This window comes from Periophthalmus magnuspinnatus, chromosome 12 (genome assembly GCF_009829125.3).
Source record: "Periophthalmus magnuspinnatus isolate fPerMag1 chromosome 12, fPerMag1.2.pri, whole genome shotgun sequence".
Classification (NCBI taxonomy): domain Eukaryota; kingdom Metazoa; phylum Chordata; class Actinopteri; order Gobiiformes; family Gobiidae; genus Periophthalmus; species Periophthalmus magnuspinnatus.
The window spans coordinates 16,963,113-16,975,171 of NC_047137.1; positions in this window are offsets into that span (position 1 = coordinate 16,963,113).

Here is a 12,059-nt window from a genome sequence, read left to right on the forward strand (position 1 = left end):
GAGCCGTTTACGCCGCGGACCAAACCCTCTGTGTCTCATCATGTTGAATTTCAAAATAAACTTGGCAAAACATGAGTGAGAGGAACGTTTGAAACCCATCCAGCTTCTTCTTGATCTGCCCGACGAAAAGCTTCACATCGGTTTGAAACGATAAAACTTTGCTCACAGAGGCGTTGTGAAAGGTTCTTTGGAAATCTCTTGTAACGCTTTATTTCATGGCGGTGGCTTTCTTAAAGAGACAGTACGCAGTAAAAGCTAACAACATGATAAAGTTAAAGCCGCACTTCTGTACCTTTTTTTCACGGAAATCGATGTATTTTATGCCATTTTCTGGAAGTTTTTGGAACATCGTCCGTGTTTTTAATGACATATTGTGGAACTTTCAAGCCAAACGAACACATTTTCCATGGAAACGAGCAGGAAGAGGCTCTTTTAGCGTTAGCTTTAGCGTGCAGAAAAAGTGGACATAGTGATTATCTGACAGGCCGGACGTTCGCGGCGAGAACACGTGTTTTTCAGCGCAATAAAAACAAAAAATATGCTTTTATTCGGCCAAAAAAGTTACATCCTGTGGCTTTAAATGTCACATGTGTTTGCCCCTTTTCCATTCCTCAGTCAGATTCAAATTTCACTCTTATATTAAACGACTTTTTGATTGCGTCGTGATGTGTTTTAAATGTTTTCTATGTAGTGGTCACTTTTATGTTTTTGTTTGTTTGATGAGTATTTGTGCGAACCAGTTTTTACAGAGTTTGTGTACTCGGCGCTCGATGTGAAACGCGGATCTGTAAAATAAAAACCTCAAAAACTCTGCCTTTGTTCTGGGACAACAGGCACGAAAACTTGTGAACGACACGATAAGTGACATGTTTTTACTTGGAAGAGAAACAGAAGTAAAACCCGCACAACGGATTCAGAAATCAACAGAAATGTTCAAACGGTTTGGGTAGAAAAAGCAGCGCAGCGCAAGGGTTTCTGGGTATTTTCACTAGTACTATCATGCAAAGTGTGGGTACAAATACTAGTACTGTCATGTAAAGTTTTTGTGGGTACTTTTACTAGTGAGCACTGATCCATTTTACAAACTAAAACTTTTATTTGAAAACTGTCCTGAATTGTTTGTTTTCTGCTTTTGCTTTTATCTCACAGTAAAACATGTGAATCCAGTCATTAAAGCCACAGTACGGAACTTTTTTGGCTAAAATAATCAATATTAGGTGTTTCATTATGTTTGTTGAAAAAAACGAAAAAACAAAAACTGCATACTTACTCTGGGTGGGCTCGCATCTCCACAGACCTGACTCTTATTTGACCTCTTCCTGCTTGTTTCCATGGAAATGTTGGTCCTGTGGTTATAATGTTCCGTAGTGTGGCATAAAACAAACGGACGATGGTCCAACTTGTACTTTTACCTTTGTATTTCTATGACATCAGGCAGAAAGTTCCACACTGTGACTTTAACTGATGAGATTAAATAGATCTGTGAAAGTGAAGTGTGAGTGAAATGAGTGAGAGACGACAACTCATGACAGGAACACACACACACACCCCTACGCACACACACGCACACACACACACACACCCCCCCACACACACACGCACCCTCTCTCTCTCTCTCACACACACACACTCTCTCACACACACTCTGTTACACACACACCCTCTCTCACACACACTCTCTCTCTCACACACTCTGTTACACACACACCCTCTCTCACACACACTCTCTCTCTCACACACTCTGTTACACACACACCCTCTCTCACACACACTCTGTTACACACACACCCTCTCTCACACACACTCTCTCTCTCACACACTCTCTCACACACACCCTCTCTCACACACACTCTCTCTCTCACACACTCTCTCTCTCACACACTCTCTCTCTCACACACTCTCTCACACACCCCCTCTCACACACACACTCTGTTACACACACACCCCCTCTCACACACACACCCTCTCTCACACACACTCTCTCTCACACACACACTCTCTCACACACACACACCCCCTCTCACACACACCCCCTCTCACACCCCCCCCCACACACACACACCCCCTCTCACACACACACTCTGTTACACACACACTCTCTCTCTCTTTCTCTCTCTCTCTCACACACACACCCCCTCTCTCACACACTCTCTCACACACACCCCCACTCTCACACACACTCTCTCTCACACACACTCTCTCACACACACACACACACCCCCTCTCACACACACCCCCTCTCACCCCCCCCCCCACACACACACACCCCCTCTCACACACACACTCTGTTACACACACTCTCTCTCTCTCTCACACACACTCTCTCTCTCACACACTCTCTCTCACACACACTTTGTTACACACACACCCTCTCTCTCACACACACACACTCTCTCTCTCACACACACTCTGTTACACACACACTCTGTTACACACACACTCTCTCTCACACACACACTCTCTCACACACCCCCCCTCTCACACACACACTCTCTCACACACACACTCTGTTACACACACACTCTCTCACACACACACTCTGCTGCCGTCTGTCCTTTTAACTCTTCCGCGCTGTAATGGTTTAAACGACTCGCTGAGGACTGAACGCGCCGTTAGCGTCACATAATGTTAGCGTTGACCTTCTGATTGAGTTTGCTCACAATCACGCGGGTCACGGAGGAGGTCAGGAGCAGGGATCGTTTAAGATAATGGCCGCTTCCTGTCTGCGCCGACACACAGTCCCTGTACGCCGAGGTGCACTTTAATATGGAGCGACACGACTTTGGATTTACATCATTTAGAAAAGGAAATTCAAACTTTTTAACTCCAGAATATTTAAATAGAGTTTATATCTTCAGGTCTTTGAAACCGTCTCTGTAGCATAAAAAAAACAAACTACAACTTAATAAAACATGTACAAAGACGACAAACTGTGTAAAGAAGCGTGACGTCACCCAGATCCAAATGTAACTCATCGAGGCTAGCAGTTATCGCGGCTAATGTGGAGCTGAGTTTCATATTTGGAATTCTCATAGCAACCAAAGAGCCAATCAGGAGCGAGCGCTTAGCAACACTGTCAATCAAACCTGTTGCTAACGATACCGGGAGCGACCTCGGGGAAAGAAGTCGTCTGATTTGTCTGTTATTAATGTTCATATCTTGATTTACAGACACAAAAGTGAAATAAAAACCCCAGGATCATGTAGAGGGTTAATACGAACATTTAAGACCAAAATGAGTCTGAAGCAGCAGAGACAGAGAGAGGACAGTTAAAAAAATAAATAAATAAAATAACTAAAAAAAAAAAAAAAAAACCTCAAAATAACTACAAAAAAATAAAAATAACTAAAAAAAATTAAAACCTTAAAAATAATAATGAAAATATATATATAACAAAAAATAACAAAAAAATAAAGAAAAAAAACTCTAAATAACAAAAAAATAATAATAACAAAAAAAAAAAAAAAAAAAAACTCAAAGTAACTCACAAAAAAAAAAAAACAACTTAAAAAATAAACTCAAAAATGCACCCCAGGATCATGTAGAGGGTTAATACAAACATTTAAGACCAAAATGACGAGTCTGACAGAAGTTACAGAGAGAGGACACACAGTTTTTCAATAGAAAGTGAACTGAAACCAGAGTCGATGGAGCAGGAAGCGCTGCCATGCTCACTTCCTGTTTGGAACGCGGCGGCTAGCAGGTTAGCTATGTCCATTTATATAAACAGGATATGACAAAGACTTAAATCATAATGAAGAAATAGCTTAAACTGCACAGGATCTACTTCATTTCATACTTTTTCCTTTTACTTCACTACATTTGAGAGCAGTATCTGTACTTTTTACTCCACTACATTTTTGAACAGGACTGAAAAGTAAAAGTATTTTTTATTAGTTTGAGACCTGCTGAAAAGTCAGAGTTTATTTTTTAACACGTTTTTTAACACATATTTCAAAACAAAAATATGCAATAAAAATAAAAATGCAGATTCAGTTGTTTCTGTTGAACAAAATCCAACTCAAATCTTTTATCAAAATCACCACATTTGAAGCTTTTAAGAAGAAATACTTTCACTTTTTCCTCTTTAAGTACATTTTTAAACAGTACTTTAATACTTTTACTCACGCACATTTTTTACATTTCATACTTTTACATTTACTCAAGTTTTGTTTTGTTTTTTTTATTATTTTTCCAGTATCTGTACTTTTACTTCAGTAACAAAATTGAGTACTTCTTCTTCTTCTGCCACTGCCAGTCTGTATAAAGCCACACTCTGGAACTCAAATAGATGAAAGTGAAAGTGAAAGTAGGATTGTAGATGTGAGAGTGCAGAGGTTTGTCAGTAACTCAACTAAAAACTCAAACTTGTATCAAATCCTGTTGTGTGCGCTGATGTGAGGTTCTATCCGGTTGTTGTGTTACTGTTTTGTCTAATTCAAGGTTTAGAATCGAACCCACAACCTGCAGCCGACGTGTGGTGTAGCGGTGCGACGGTTACTGTTTCCACCTCACTACGAGACGGCTCTTGGTTCAGTTCTCAGACTTGGTGGAGCCTTTTTGCGTCGAGAGCCTACAGTTTTGAGACGAGACGGGAGCGGACTGGGTGAGTGCGACGTCACCCACAGCGATGCTAGCAGTTATAGCGGCTAATTTGGAGCGTGTAATTCCGACCGCGAGTATCATAGCAACCAAAGAGGCAATCCGGAGTGAGGCTGTTGACGGTAATGCCCTTTTTCCACCCGTACAACTAGTTTAACAGGGAGCGGGCCCTTAGCAACGCTGTCAATCAAACCTGTTGCTAACGCTAACGGGAGCGACCTCAGAGAAAGATGGCGCCTGATTTGTCTGTTATTAATGTTCATATCTTGATTTACAGACACAATAGTGAAATAAAAACCCCAGGATCATGTAGAGGGTTAATACGAACATTTAAGACCAAAATGAGTCTGACAGCAGCAGGTACAGAGAGAGGGGACAGTTAAAAAAATAATAAAAATAAAAATAAACTCAAAATAAAAAAAGTAAAAAATAATTACAAAAAAGAAAAACAAAAATAATAATAATAAAGAAAATAAGAAAAAAAAACACCCCTCAAAATAACAAAAAAAAATATAGTGAAATAAAAATAATAAATAAAATAAATAAATAAATAAATAAATAAACTAAAAAATGAACCCCGGGATCATGTAGAGCACGTTAATATGAACATTTAAGCCCAAAATAACAAGTTTGACAGCAGCAGTTAGGTATGTTTTTTTTTTCTTCTTCACATGTTCAACTGGCCACGGAGCTACAAAACCAACCAACCAAAACATCAAAATCCAAAATAAACAGGTACAGTTAAAATTTCTTGTACATATTTAGTTAAAATTGTAACTTAACACAATTATATTTCAGATTTTACTAACAATTTTGCCAAGTTTCTGCTAGTTTTGATGACTTTTATTAGCCATTCCTGCTCGTAACGCGGCGGCTAGCAGGTTAGCTATATCCATTTATACGAGCAGTTTATGGATGGGACAGGATGTCACGCCACAAAACATTGCGAGATTATTGTCTGTTTACAGAACGAGCCTGGGATGTTTTGTCTTTATTAAAGTGTGACCCTCGTGGAAACATGATGTGGATTTAACATTTTTGTGGTTTCGTCCGCTCCATCCTTTCACTAAAAACACCCAAAAACATGAACGAGTGCGTCTACTTTTGGCACGAATCTGCAAAAAAATCATTCTGAATTTCATAGGGACTTTCCTGGTGAAATAAAAAAAAAACCACATCAGTTATCTCAGAGGTGGGTTGCGTTTTCTCCAAAATCATTTCACTCGAGACGATAAAAAACGACCCAAGACTAAAAAACGACACGGGGATTTGGAGTCGCCGTGTAATCCCGCATCCAGCCGGTGTCACTAGCGCCGTGTTGGGGCGACAGATGTGAGGATGATGTCATTAGAAAGGGGATCGGGTGAGGGAGGGGCTGTTCCTGCGCGGGACAGTGAGGGGGCGGAGCTTCGTGCGAAAGGGAAGAAGGAGCAGGACTGTAGCATACTTCAAAGTCACGCAATTTTATTAAACATGATGCGTTCGCCTTTGGGGTCTTTGTTTCGGTATTTGTATATTACATATTTTCAACATACCTCGTTGGTCGTAGTAGTAGTACAGTAGTAGTAGTAGTAGTAGACCAGTTTTCATGGGTTTCAGCTTCGTGTTACGGTGCCATTTTGAGGACTTTTGACCTTTCAAAAGACTAATATTTAGTTTTGTTAATGGCTGACAAAGTTTTTTTCACTTTTTCTGAAACCCAGGGATAAGCAGTTGTAAGTATTTGTTGTTTTTTGGTCACTTTTACTTCTACTTCTATAAGTTTCTTGCGTACATGTAGATACTTTTACTACTTAATGGTCTTGTATTACGCAAAACTGACTCTTTTGAGGTTTACGTCGTGTTATAATGTTGTCTCCTTCTCAAAAACAGACCTGGAGTTGTGTTTTGTTTCATTTGTTAGTTTCCAATCCATCTCCAAAGCTCAAAATGCTCTTGTCCACCTTGTGATGTCATCAAGTGGTACTTTTGAAGTTAACTCCTCCTCCTTTTACCTTTAGTTCAGTCGAGATTCACAATTCCAGAAGCTGAAATGATCCAAATGATTCTAGAAATGAAGGTGTGTGGAGTTTAAAAACACAACGGAGCACTTCCTGTATCGCCACACGATGACATCACAAGGTGGAACAGAGTGTTTTCTGTTTGAGAGAAGAACTCAGCCAAAATCTGCAGGTTTGTTTGTGCGTTAAACGTGCGTGAATGAAACAAAAAAAACACAACTCCAGGTCTGTGTGTGACGAGAAAACAACATTAGATCAGAAAACAGCGTAACATGGCCGCTATAAATCTAAAAAAACGTTCTTTCGTCTCCAAACGACGGCGTTTTTGTGGCTATAATTTACTTAGTGCAGACATCGTTGAAGTTCGCCCTCCCGTCTCTCGACCTGCCGCCGCATAGAAGCCCGATTGTCCCTACGGTCGGCGGTGACAATGGCTTCTTGTGGCGTCGCGAAAAAAGCCGCAGAGAAAGAGAAAAGGGTTTGAAGATGGAACAGTGGAGGGATGTGTGCGATGGCGTGCTAAAGATACAGTGAGGAACATGGTCGTGGTGGGAGGTCAGGCCTGACACTGCCTCTGTATAAACCCGCACAAGGGAACCATTTCTACAGCTGTGCGCCGTCTGTCCAGGTCTTTACCCGTCCGAAAACTCCAAAACTCTGTGCTCTGAACGCAGGGAAAAGTAAAAAAAGTACAGATACAGAGTTAAAAAGATAAAGTATTGAAGTACCCGTTTAAAAATGCACTTTAAGAGTAAAAAATAAAAAAATTTCACATGTGTTGTTCATTTGTTAAAGTGTAAAAGTAGTGATTTTGATTAAAAATTAGACATATTTTGTTCAACGCAAACAATATGAATCAGTTTCTTCCTTTTTCTTATGAATTTTGTGTAGTATTTTCTGAAGTATAAGTCGCACCAGCCAAAAAATGCATAATAATGAAGAAAAAAACCCCATATATTTCACATATAAGTCGCATCTGAGTATAAGTCGCACCCCCGGACAAACTACGCAAAAAAAGTGCGACTTATAGTTTAGAAAATACATATATATTTATTTTTGTTTTGCTCAAAGTTTAAGCTCAAACTCGAAAACTTTAGTCAGAATTTAACCAGGAACATGGTAAAAATACTCCCTCAAATCAGATGAAAAGTACTTTTTACTTTTCAGTCCTGTTCAAAACTGTAGTGAAGTAGAAAGTACAGATACTGCTCTCAAATGTACTGAAGTAAAAGTAAAAAGTACACACTGTAAAATGTACTTAAGTAAAGTACAGATACAGGAAATTCTACTTAAGTACAGCACTTTACTAGTTGTACTTCATTAGCTTACACCGTTATTTAAAGGTGTACTGCACTGCACAACTTTTCTGTTTAAGTGTGTGTCACTTGTCTGGAATATTCCACAGTATGGCATTACATGTTTCTGTCTGGCATTTATTTCGTTATGGGTGTTTTTTTTTTTCTTTTGTTATGGATCTGGACGACTGAGCGATCACACAGACGCCTTTTAAACCTTAAAAAAACACACTGGCTCTCCTCTCCACAGACTGACTTGTAACTCGTATCCATGGAGATGAGTTTAATGCCATAGATTCAACGCAGTAACGTGGAGGAAAGCTGGTGTCCTTCCGCAGTGCACCTGTAGAACTCGTTTTCTCTCCATTTTTCTGTCTTGTTGATGTATTTTAAACGTATTTTATTCAACTTTGGCGACAGTATTTTGGGCTTAAGTTTAAAAAAAGTTCACGCTGACCTTCATTCTTCTGTCCTACATCTTGTTTTTGTGTAAACTCTGAAAGGTTTTTTTGAGAATACTCCCGTTTTAGTCCTGAAACACTGAACTAATCTTAAAATCTCTGTATTTTCCATCTTAAACGTTATTTGACTTATATTCAAAACTTATTATTTGGCTCTTTTGAACGGTTCTTTAACGCGAAAGCCTGGAACTGGATCCATTTTTTAAAAGAACCGAATCTTTTTCTTGGTAGTTTTTCACATTTTTTCACTGATTAACACAAAACCAACACGAGAATCAAGACAGAAGCGGAGAAAGCGACGCGAGAGTGAGAGATTTGTGCCCAGAAACATCATAATAACAGATATCTCTTAAAAAAAATTAAACAAAATTAACCTATTATGATTTTATTTTGATTTCCATAATTTCTTCACCCTCAATTTGAACCGTTTTAATCACATCTTGGCCGTTTCTCTCTTCTCGGTGATGAGTTTGTAGCTAAAATGAGTTCTCGCTTCAGCTTCGGTCACGTAAATAAATAACAAAACGGTAAAAGAGCCAGTTTTTTAACGGCTCTTTGAAGAATATACGTAGATCCAAAAGATTCGGATCCCGCAAAGGAGCCGAAAGTCCCATCGCTACAAACATGTCTGTAATTGGAACGAACTAACAATCATTCCAACGTTAACCTGGGAAAACTGTTGTCGTCGTCGTTGTTGTTGTTGTTGTTGTTGTATCCTTCGGCAAGACACTTCTCTCACGTCGCCGAGGTACGAATCGGATCTATAAGTAATTGAGCGGTTGGGGAATCGTTTATAACAGACCAGTGCACTAACTACTGTCTGATATTTTAGTTTTATCGAGTATATCAGTACACAAAGTCATTCAAAGAGCTTTACAGGATAAAAAAAGACATTAAAATCACAACACAACAAAACAAAACATCGTAAAATTAACATAAAAACTAAAATAATCGAACATATGCACTTATCGTGATCGTTTTACCTCCTCAAACTGTGCACGCCTTTGACCAGCGTCGCTCCAGCTCTTTTGAATTTCAGCACCACACCTCGGGCCCGGTTTGCCCCCACCTGCGTCCTCTGGGCCCTGTGTGCCGGCGGGGCGGAGGGGAGCGAGTGAATGCGGCACAAATACAGCCCCTTCCCGCATTGTTCTGTGTTTGAGTGAAACTGAGGGGGCCTGTGCTCCCGGGCCAAAGCAGGAAGGCAGCTAATAAGTGAGACAACCTGTGGGAATGGAATACAAAGTGCACGCTACGGACTCCACCGTTCCCTCTGAGATCGGGGAAGTAGCGTTTTTTATTGTAGTTAAACATAAAAATCATAGTTGTACGTCGGCGTCTTTATGCTGTTTTTGACTTACGCAGGTTCGAACGTCAGACAAAAATACAAAATGAATAATAAATATAAGATTTGAGGCTCACAGGTGCATTTACAGATTTAGACCATAGACTGTTTATATAAATGGACGTAGCTAAACTGCTAGCACCGGCTCCATCGACTCTGGCTCCAATTCATGTTCTATTGAAAAACTGTCTTCTCTCTCTGTCTCTGCTGCTCTCAGACTCGTCGTTTTGGTCTTAAATGTTCGTATTATCCCGCTCTACATGATCCTGGTTAAGACCTGGTTTAGTTGCAGTTTTGACCTAGTTTAGACCTGGTTTAGTCCTGATTTAGTCCTTGTTTAGTCCTGGTTTAGTCCTGATTTAGTCCTTGTTTAGTCCTGGTTCAGTCCTTGTTTAGTCCTGGTTTAGTCCTTGTTTAGTCCTGGTTCAGTCCTGGTTCAGTCCTTGTTTAGTCCTTGTTTAGTCCTTGTTTAGTCCTGGTTCAGTCCTTGTTTAGTCCTTGTTTAGTCCTGGTTAAGTCCTTGTTTAGTCCTGGTTCAGTCCTGGTTCAGTCCTGGTTTAGTCCTGGTTTAGTCCTTTTTTAGTCCTTGTTTAGTCCTGGTTTAGTCCTGGTTTAGTCCTTGTTTAGTCCTGGTTTAGTCCTTGTTTAGTCCTTGTTTAGTCCTGGTTTAGTCCTGGTTTAGTCCTTGTTCAGTCCTTGTTTAGTCCTGGTTTAGTCCTGGTTTAGTCCTTGTTTAGTCCTGGTTCAGTCCTGCTTTGGTCGGAGACACTCCCGCTAGCGTTAGCAACAGGTTTGATTGACAGCGTTGCTAAGCGCCCGCTCCCTGCTAAACCAGCAATGCGGGCGGGAATGGGCGTTACCTTCACCAGCCTCACACCTGATTGGCTCTTTGGTTGCTATGATACTCGTGGTTGGACTTCCTTATATGGAACCTCGGCCCCAAATCGTCCGCTGTGCCTGTTGTAGCTTCAGTGAGCTTCATTTAGAGCTGAACGCTGCGGGTGACGTCACACTCGCTCAGTCACGTCTTTACAGTCTGTGGTTTATTCTTGATTCACACTCACGCACCAAATGATTCGCTGTTAATTATTTTTAAACGACTTTTTAATTTCAGGACTTATTACACATGACGGCACTCCACTGTGAAGAAGCTCTGTTCAAACTGAAATCACATATTAAAAACACAAAGCTTTTCTATAAAACCATAGTCCTCCCGTTGATAATTCACATTTCTTTCACACACACGATGTTGAGCGTTTATTTACAAAACGACTCGGCCTGTCGCAATAATGTGGGAACTTTTTATTTTACTAGTGGGACATTTGTGGTTATTCTTCTGTGCTTTTCTGAGTTAAGGAAGTAACAAAAAAAACAAGATGTTAAAATGGTGTAAATAAAGTTGTAATTTAATGAACAGGACTGTAAAAAGTAAAGTAACAAAAGTAACTGACTAAAATATTTATGGACATGTAAAAACAAAAGCTAAAAAAAACCAAAAGTAACAGGTTTAACAGATAACGAGGTCAGTGTTGCAAAAAAAATAAAAATAAAACGGTCCACATGTGTCGATTAAAAATGAGAGAAAATGTGGTCAAAATATCAAACTGTGAGTGTCCTAAAATAAACACATGTCACATAAACGAGAGACAAAACAACAAAAACAAATTGGTCAAACAGAAACAAGTGACAAAATAAACACGAATCACATAAACCTACAAACAGAACTAAGAGACAAAACAACAACACACCAAAAAAAACCAAAAAAACAGAACTGAGTGACAAAATAAGGAAGACATGAGGCAACATCAAACTACAAGTGTCACAAAATAAACATAAGTCACATAAACCTTCAAAAAACCACAGACAAAACAACAACGGACAAACAAACAACAAAATAAACATGAGTCACAAAAACAAGAGACAAAACTACAACAAACAACAAACATGACACACAAGTCACATAAACCTACAAAAAGAAACAAGAAACAAAACAACAACAACAACCAGAACAGAGCGACAAAATAAGAGACACATAAAACAACATCGCAAAATGTCGCAAAATAAACACAAGTCACATAAACCTACAAACAGATGACAACAACAAACCTGACACACACAGAACCAAGTGCCAAAACAAGAAACAAACAACAACAATAAAACTGACAAACAGAAATGAAAGACAAAATAAGGGAGACATAACATAACATCAAACTACAAGTGTCCCAAAATAAACATAAGTCACATAAACCTTCAAAAAAAAACACAGACAAAACAACAACGGACAAACAAACAACAAAATAAACACGAGTCACAAAAACCTACAAAAAAAAACACAGACAAAACAACAACGGACAAA